This window comes from Trachypithecus francoisi, unplaced genomic scaffold (assembly GCF_009764315.1).
Source record: "Trachypithecus francoisi isolate TF-2019V2 unplaced genomic scaffold, Tfra_2.0 Lachesis_group11, whole genome shotgun sequence".
NCBI lineage: Eukaryota > Metazoa > Chordata > Mammalia > Primates > Cercopithecidae > Trachypithecus > Trachypithecus francoisi.
This window is the reverse complement of record NW_022681456.1, coordinates 61954364-61964385: the sequence shown is the minus strand read 5'-3', so window position 1 is coordinate 61964385 and position 10022 is coordinate 61954364.

Sequence of the window (10022 nt, the reverse complement as noted above, 5' to 3'; positions counted from 1 at the left end):
ATCAATGTTTAAAAGAAGTGATTATAAACAAAAGTCTTCAGGAATCAGGAATATCATTTTTGCCTAATGTGATTCAATCCCTATTAATGAAATCAGGATGTTAGAATAATGGGAAGTGAGCTATTAAATATGCCTCTCACTCTCAAGTGATCTGGATAGTGTATTGCTCCTCACATACCTCTGTCTCTGCAAAAGGTGACAGAATGAAAAGAAATTCCAGTAAGCTTTGCTGCGATCAGTGAGCAGCAGTCTAGTTTAGTTTAGCTTTTTTAATTAAAAAGACCTATTAACTTCTGAGAGGGACTTTTGCTGTGACAGTCAATAATGTTTCCAACATCACACTAGTCTTATTGGAAGCACAGAACCCAGTGGGTTGGTGGACTGCTTTAAAAATACAAATAGGGCTGTTTTTCTATGGCTTTGAGTGTTTTCCCTGATTGTGTAGGTACTGGAATCTCTTCCATTTGGTGTCGTCACTGACTCACTTTGCAAAGCAAGTTGCTCTCCAGTAGGACAGCCATCATGGTTCTTCTGAATGTCAGCATTAACACTGCATGCTACAGTCACTGTCACGGGCATGGATATGGAGTATGTACCCAACGATTTTGGCCACATGCTTTTTTTGTTAACTAAGTCAAGTCTTAAATGAGCCAAATGTAGTGTTTGCTGACTAGGAAGTAAGTCATTGGAAATTAACAGTATTTAGGCTGTGCATCGTGGCTCATGCCTGTGGTTCTAGTACTTTGGGAGGCTGAGATGGGAGTATTGCTTGAACCCAGAAGTTCAATGTTACATTGAGCTATGATGGTGCCGCTGCACTCCAATCTGGGAGACAGAGCAAGACCCTATCTCTTAAAAAGAAAAAAAAAAAAAGTTAGCATCTAACCCTAATAGATTATATAGAAATTAAATTGTTAGGTTTTTGGAGTGAAATTTAAGTTCTTTTAGTTTTTGTACTTTTACAAGTAATGCTATTATAAACACATCGATGCCCCTTTTAGACACTTCTTCCCCCAAATGGACAACATCCACTCTTCTTTTGCACATCAAGGTGTAAAGTGAAGTCTAAAAGCTGAATTTTTTTGACTTGCTCAAATATTTGTCCCAAAGCTATTCAAAAGTTGAGTAACTTTGGGGCAAATATTCTTTGATTAACAGAGCTTTTAAGCATTCTGTATAAAAGCTAAAGACTTCTTAAAGGAGGAGAAACTATCATGGTTCTCACTAGCTTCCTCCACATTCTACTAACTAATAATGTTTTTCTAAACTAACCTTTGGACTTTCTGTGGAGGATGACTTTTGCCAAAGTTTTATTGACAAGTGAAGACGGAGGAGAAAAGAATCCTTTTCATTGATATTTCATACCTGAAAAGCGCTTCATAAGCTACAGCTTACATAATGGATGGGTTGTCTTGGCAAAGGCACATCTTAGGGATGGAATTTAAGGAATAAGAATGTGGTCAGTTCAGATGACAGAATCCTGAAGCCATCAGTCAGACACAGTAGAATCCTTCCCCGATTAAAATTGCTTTTATCAAAAGACAGGCAATAACTGATACTGGTGAGGATGTGGAAAAAGGGGAACTCATAAATTTGGTGGGAATTTAAGTTAGTACAACCACTATAAAGAACAATATGGAAGTTAGTAAAAAAAAAAAAAAAAACTAAGAACTACCTTATGATCCAGCAATCCCACTCCTGAGTGTATATCCAAAAGAAAGGGAATAAGCTTATCCAAGAGATATGTGTACTCCCATGTTTATTGCAGCATGATTTATAAGAGCCAAGATACGGACTCAACCTAAGCATCCATCAACAGATGAATAAAGAAAATGTGGTACATATACACAATGGAATATTATTCAGCCATAAAAATAAAATTCTGACTTGTGACAACACAGATGGAACTGGAGGACATGTTAATTGAAATAAGCTGGCACTGAAAGATAAATATTTCATGTTCTCATTCATATGTGGAGACTAAGAGAAAAATTGCATTTATGTAGATAGTAGAATGATGATTACCAGATTGCCTGGGAAGGGCAGTGGGGAGGTGGGACAAAGAAGGGGTGGTTAATGGGCATAAAAATACAATTAGAAGGAATAAGATCTAGTGTTTGATAGCACAATAGGGTGACGGTAGTTAATAATAATTTATTGTGTATTTCAAAATAAAGAGTAGAATTGGAATGTTGCTAATGCAAAGAAATGATAAGTGCTTGAGGTGATAACTATCTGCCCTCCCACCAAAAAAACATCCTTTCTCCAAATATATTCCCCTTGATCCTAACAGGATAACTGAATCATTCTGAACATGAGAATACACCTTCCTTTAAAAACAACACACACACACAACACTTGTGGAAAAGGAGATTCTTTACCACAGAAATTCTCATTTTTATGGGTCACTGAATTTGATTTTGTGACACTTTTTCCCATGTCTGGGTTGCTGAGGTTTCCACATCCTTCTTCAGCTCTACCCCTCAGAATTAGACATAAATAAGTTTAGAAGAGAGTTTATTCTGTAAGAAGGTTTGAATTTTAAATATTGTATTTGATAGCTTCACAATATGGAGTAGATCCATAAGAGGCCTACCTTTGGTCCAGGGTTCACTCATATTTTAATCTCCTAAGTTTCCTAAGTTTTCCTTAAAGACTCACATTGTCTAAGAGCATCACCACAGATTTCAAAAAATACAGTCTTTGTTGTTAAGCTTGCTTTAAAAAGCTCTGGCCGGGCACGGTGGCTCATGCCTGTAATCCCAACATTTTGGGAGGCTGAGGTGGGTGGATCACCTGAGGACAGAAGTTCAAGACCAGCCTGGCCAACATGGCGAAACCCTGTCTCTACTAAAAATACAAAAATTAGCTGGGTGTGGTGGTGGACACCTGTAATCCAGGCTTCTAGGGAGACTGAAGCTCAAGAATCACTTGAACCCAGGAGGTGGAGGTTGCAATGAGCCGAGATCATGCCACTGCACTCCAGCCTGGGCAATAGCAAGTCTCTATCTCAAAAAAAGGAGGAGAAAAAAAACTTAAAAGTTTTATATGCCTTATTTTTATTCTTGTTCTCTTATAATTTATATGCTATCGCTGACCCATAGTTTCTTGGCCACAATTTAGAATTTTATACCCATGTAAACACAAATAATGTGAACCCTGTTGATAGGTCTTCTTATCAAATAGTACAACTTGCTTTAGGGGCTTGTTTTCTCAAATTCAAGGTGAAATCAGGGTGGAGTCTGGATGCCTGGGTCACTTTTATAAGGTGCTTTATTCTTGCAAAGGATATAAAGTTTATTCTATAAGCTTTGGAAGTCAAATGTCAGAAAATAATTTAGTCAAACTGAATTGTTCATATTAGAAAATGTCTACTTATGAAGTAAAACAAAAATTTTAAGAGCACAGATTTGAGTCAGTCATGGATTTGAGACCTGGTTCAGTTGCTTCTTAGTTTTGTGACCAGGCCTCTCAGCCCTCAGTTTCTCATCTGTAGATGAGGATATTACCTACCTCAGTTGTGAGGAGTAAATGAAGTACATATAAAATGTCTAATATGGGCCGGGCGCCGTGGCTCAAGCCTGTAATCCCAGCACTTTGGGAGGCCGAGACGGGCGGATCACTAGGTTAGGAGATCGAGACCATCCTGGCTAACGGTGAAACCCTGTCTCTACTAAAAATACAAAAAACTAGCCCGGTGAAGTGGCGGGCGCCTGTATCCCAGCTACTCTGGAGGCTGAGGCAGGAGAATGGCATAAACCCGGGAGGCGGAGCTTGCACTGAGCTGAGATCTGGCCACTGCACTCCAGCCTGGGAGACAGAGCGAGACTCCGTCTCAACAACAACAACAACAAAAAAATGTCTAATATGGTACTGGGCGTGATACAGCACTTATAAATGATATCATTATTATTTCATGGCAACCAAATACTGCCACAAACCATCTTTTTGAATCTTACAGCTATGTGGTTCGCTTTTCCTCCCCATACATACTACCCTGCAGATAGAGCCTTGAGGCACCCATCGGTTTGTTTTCTATTGACTGAGGTCATTTTGACTTCAAATCTGAACTGTGTATTCCGGTGTCTTCCGAGCCACAGCCTTACTGACCCCACCATAAATCACTATTCTTTTTGTGCTTCAGTTTTCTTCTTATTTGGCTTAGATATGCTTGCCTTTTGTCCATTCTCCCTTTATAAAAATTATTTAAAATGATGATAAAAGAGTGTAAGATATAGGTCATGTTTTGCTTATTTATGAGGTCTGATCACCCTCAATCAATAAATAATCACAAAATTAAAAATGACATGTCTGCGTTAAACATTTTAAGTAGTATGGGAAATTACAGTGTCTGTTTGACAGTGAACATTTTATTAGGAAACAATGCTTAATATTGTGGACAGCTGTTTTTGGTTATGCTTCAACATCAGGTCAATTCGGTCAGACTCTGATATCAAATTGTCCTGCTTGATTTCAGGTCAGGTTGTATTGTCTGCATGTCTAGATGGTTGACAAAACCTTCATGCAAAGTTTCAGTGCAATTTTTCTTTGTTTATCCTTTTTCCCTCTCAAATGATAGTTTATGTAGTATTTGAGAGTAATCAGCAGGAACAAATACTTTTGTGTTATAAACACCTTCATCTGTTACAGTATGAGTTGAAGTGCTAATTTTTTGAAATTAATTTTTGGAAATTTTCATCTGAGCACAGTGCATCACTCATATTGACTATTGAGACTAATAATCAAGACTTCACTCAAAGTCAGGAGAGATGTTGGTTTGTGAATATCTTGAAAATAAAATGGTGTTATGTAGGAGTCTGCTTGAGTTTCCTAAAAGTAAATCATTGTAGGCTTATTTCGTTTCCTTTTATTGATAAGTTACAATACTGGTAAACCAAGGAAGCATGTTAGATGGGCAACAAACTTATTTTGGTATGATATTCATGCAGTTAATTTGACAAAATTAGGAGTGGTCGGTAGTAATAGAGAACAATTCCTTCCAAGAAGACTAAAGTATACCCTATAATCTCTAGAAGACAAACGTCAATGGGAAAGAAAATCCAGCCAAACTGATTGTTAGCTTGGTTGTGTGCTATAAATATAGAAGTCAGCCCTTTCTCTTGTCTTGTTCAATATGAATTTAAGCACAGTAAGCACATGCGTCAAATTTGCTTGTGACACATACTTGATAGACTGGAATGATGGCTTAAAACCTAAAGGACAAGTTATTAAAGGAAAAGGAATCAGACTTTTTGTTGAATTCCAATCTTGAAACTCCCACTGTTGCTTTGAGTATCTCCAAACGCTCACATTCAATATCTATCCATTAATAACTTTACACCTGCTTTCTCCATTCACACTGGGGTGTTGCCAGGCAAATTCTCCCTTATTTTAAGTATACTCGTGTCCTTTCATTCTTTCTCCTACACACATTTCTTTGCACTACTGAAGCCTAGCTTTCTCTTCATGACATTGCCTTTCCAGCTGGCTTCTAACTTGGACAGCATGATGGGTGTGAGTGGTAAGGGAAGGAGAAGAAATAAGGAGTCCTCAGGCTTCTCACCTTCTGTCTACAACATGGAAATTGGTAGGCATGGATAGGTTGGTCTCTTCCAATTGTGAGCCATGGACGCTTCAGCATCCCCTTGGTTGTTTTAGTTTATTTATATTGCCTTTTTCATTTCTTTGTTCATAGGGGCTACAGCCTCTCAGAAGCCATTTCCATTTATCCAGGTGTTTTAAGGACTGGTTTATAGTATTTCTCTCATTTCGCTACTTTCCTCAATGACAACAAATACCTATGTTGAGGACTCATTGATATTCTTAACATAAAACTTCCCTAATTTTGTGGACCCCTACTTCATATCTCAGCTGTTTGTCATCATGGCCATTCATGGTCACATGGCCTTCTTCCTCCTGTAAGATATTATATTGGAGGTCTCCTTATCTGACAATATCTCTCTTTGTATTTTCTACTCAATTTTCCACTTCCTGACTTCTAGCCCCGTAGCTGCTTGATCCAAACCAATTCTGTTGGCTCACCTTATGACTATTGACTTCTTACTTAACACGAATTATGAGGGCAACCACCTCATTAAAACCTAGGTATCCATGTCTCTTAAATTTCTGTCAAATATTGCAAACCAATGCTCAATTTTATATTACTCTGGCTTCAGAATCAATGAGGTATAGGAAGATAATTAACACTTTGAGTGTCGAATATCTGCCAGCCACCATGTTAATCACTTTATACATATCCAATACAATCAGCATAACAGCCCTATAAGGTTTAGATATTATTGCCCTTCTATTACAGAAATGGAGGCTGAGAAATGTGAAGTAATGTGTCCTGCTTAAGCACAAGTAGGAAATAGCAAAGCGAAGATTTAAATTTCATTTTACTTAAAAAAAATGCCTTATTTCCATGCAGCATTTATTCATTTATATATTTACTTTAGAGATGGAGTTTTGCTCTGTCACTCAGGCTAGGGTGCAGTGTCATGACCATAGCTCACTGCAGCCTTGAACTCCTTGGCTCAAGCGAGCCTTCTGCTTCAGCCTCCTGAGTAGCTGGGAATACTACAACATACCATTACACTAGTAATTTTTATTTTTATTTTTATTTTTGTCTTTTGTAGAGATGGGGTCTCATTATATTTCCCAGGCTGGTCTCAAACTCCTGGACTCAGCAGTCATCCTGCCTTGGCCTCCCAAAGTGCTGATATTATAGGCCTGAGCCATTATGCCCAGCATAATTTATTTTCAAAGTTTATATTTTTGTAATCAATGTCACACATGTACATGGTTTCCACAAGATTTGTTATTATGAGAAACTGTTCCTTCCCTTCTCCCCACTATCCATATCCTCCTACCCTCCTCATCCCCTACCAGTGGCAAGACTTTCAACTGTCAGGTCATGCTTGTGGTATTTGCTTCCATACGTCTCAATGCTGTAGTATGTGTATGTTGCAACTACTTTGATTTTCAGCTCTAGGCATTAACCATTGATTTTTCATCTTGGAAGACGAGAATTTAGTTGTTTACTCTCTCCTCACAGCCCCTATTATTCACATGCACACTTTCTTATCTGTCTGTCTTCCAATATAATTCATATAATATTGGTTAGGTCAATATTTAGTGCTTATGTTATGACTTTGTAAATGTAATCCTCCAACGAGACATGCTCCCCTTCAGCCCTAATTTTCATTTTTCTTGGGGAGTTAATTTTTATCAAGGTTTTTTACTTGCTGATTTTATATATAGTTGTCACTAATCTAACCCCACACTCTCCAACAAATATTTAAATTGGGGCTTGTCAAATGTGAGCTTACTTACAGGGTAATCTGATTGCGTTATTTTGTCCAGAGCATTCAATATTATCTTAGCTCTCACTGTGTTTTAAGATCTTGCCTTTGCCAGATTCTCCAAGGAATTTTTTTTGTCTTTATTTGGCTGGAGACTAAATGCCTGGCTGTCAGCCTTCTGAGGTTTGGGAGTCTCCATGTCATGATATGAGTCTCAATACCTCAATATATTCATTTAATCAGAATGGTACCCCCTATTCTCAACTACGCTTGATGCTCCTAAGCACAGAGGCCTTTTGTTTTACCCTTTCCAGAGAGTAACCTTCCCAAGAGGAGGTGGCATGGCTATTTAGAATAGTCAAGGGGAATATGGAATTTTAACTGCTTTTTAAAAACAAGATAACAGCTTTATTGAGATATGATGTATATGCCAAAAGTTTCCCTCCCTTAAAGTGTACAATTTTGTGGTTTTTAGTATATTCACAAAGTTGTGTAAATATCACTAATATTTAATTTTACGACATTTTCATACAAAAACCTTGTACCTTTTAGCAGTTATTCCCCACCTCCTCTTTTTTTCCAGCCCCTGGCAGCCACTAATCTACTTTCTGTTTGTGTCTCTCTCTCTCTTTTTAAAATGATCTCTTTTAACATCTTCTAGACATTTCATATAAACAAAATCTTACAATACATGCATGGTCTTTTGTGACTGGCTTCTTTCACTTAGCATAATGTTTTCAAGGTTCACCCATATTGTAACATGTATCAGTACCTCATTTCTTTATATTGCGAAATAATATTTTATTTATGATATATCTTTTTTTTTTTCATTACGTGATAGTATTTGAGTTGTTTCTACTTTTGGCTACTATGAATAATACTGCTTTGAACATTCATGTACAGTTTTTGTGTGGATATATGTTTTCATTTTTCTTGGGTGTACACCTAAGAGTGGAATTGCTGAATCATGTAGTAAGTCTAGTTTTACCTTTGTAAGGACCCACCAAACGTTTTTTCAAAGTAACTACACCATTTTACACATACCTAGCAGTGAAATTGTTGAGTCATACAGTAACTTTATGTTTTGCATTTTGAGAAACCACCAAACGGTTTCCCAAAGTGACTGTACCATTTTATAATACCACCAGGTGTGAGTGTTTCACATTTCCCGCTTCCTTACCAATATTTGTTATTGTCTGTCTTTTTTATTTTAGCCATCCTTGTGGGTCAGAAGTCATACTGTGTTTTTCGATTTGCATTTCCCTGACAACTAATGATGTGGAGCACGTTTTCCTGTTTGCATTGGCCATATCTTCTTTGGAGAAATGACTATTAACGTTTTTTGCCCAGCCTCAGCATAATAGGAAGACCCTGCCTTTACAACAGCAACAAAAAATTAGCTGGGTGTGGTGGCCTGTTCTTGTAGTCCCAGATGCTTGGGAGGCCGAGGCAGGAGGATCACTTGAGCCCAGGAGGTGGAGGCTGCCAAGAACTATGATTGTGCCACTGCACTCCAGTCTGGGTAACAGAGCAAGCTGTCTCAAATAAACTTTGTTTCCCAATTAAAAATTGGTCTATTTGTTTTTTTCATTGCTGAGTTGTAAGAATTTTTTATTCTGGATACTGTCTCCTATGAGATAAATGGTTTACCAATATTTCCTCCCATATTGTGGGTTGTCTTTTCACTTTTCTGAGGGTGTCCTCTGAAGCACAGAAGTTTTTAATTTTGATGAAATCTTATTTTTTTCTTTGGGTACTTATGCTTTTGGTATCGTATCTAAGAAACAATGGCCTAATCCAAAGCCAAAAACATTTACTCCTATCCTTTCTTCTAAGAGTTTTAATTTTAGATCTTACGTGTGTGTTTATGATTCATTTTGAGTTAATTTTTGTGTGCAATGTGAAATAGAAATCCAACTTCATTGTTTTGCATGTGGATATCCAAAGTTGTTCGGGGACAGTTTTTTCAAAAGATCATTCTTTCCCCATTGAATTGTCTTGGCACTTTTGTTGAAAATCAGTTCCCTCTACATGTAAGGGTTTATTTCTGGATACTCAATTCTATTTCATTTACCTATATAGCTGTCCTTAGTACCACACTGTCTTGATTATTGTAACTTTGTTATAAGTTTTGATTTGTCTAACTGCTTCTCACACTTCGAACCACTCTTCCTCAGTTTCATCTACCTTCAATTCCAGAGATATTTGAGCCTTTAGGATATTCTGTTATGTAAATTGCATTGCTTCTCAGTCTTCTTCATTGATAGCTTAAAGTTCAGCTTTCCCATGACTGCAAAACCTTTGATCATTTTTTCTTCTTTCAAGCTGCTAATTTTTTTTTGCTGTTGTTTTCCAATTTATGCATTTCTTGTGTACCTTGAAAAGGAATTTTTATGTTGTTTTAATAGGGTTTCTAGGGTGAGAAAAAGTAGTTAAATATTTAATATTCTAAATACATATTTTAAATAAATTACTTTTAATATCTTTTTTTCCCCTTGCTTTCACATCCAAGCAGGAACACTGTCTAGTGGATTTTATCCCTTCACATCTCTGGTTCTTTCATTACATCTCAGTAACATTAGCTATTATTGTCATTACTTCATTCATCTTATTTAAACTTGCTTCTCTTATTAGCTGATTAGAGCTGACCTTTACAGAATATGTAAACCAAATAATATTTTCAGAATTAGATCAATTAATAATTATGTCCCTTCAAGA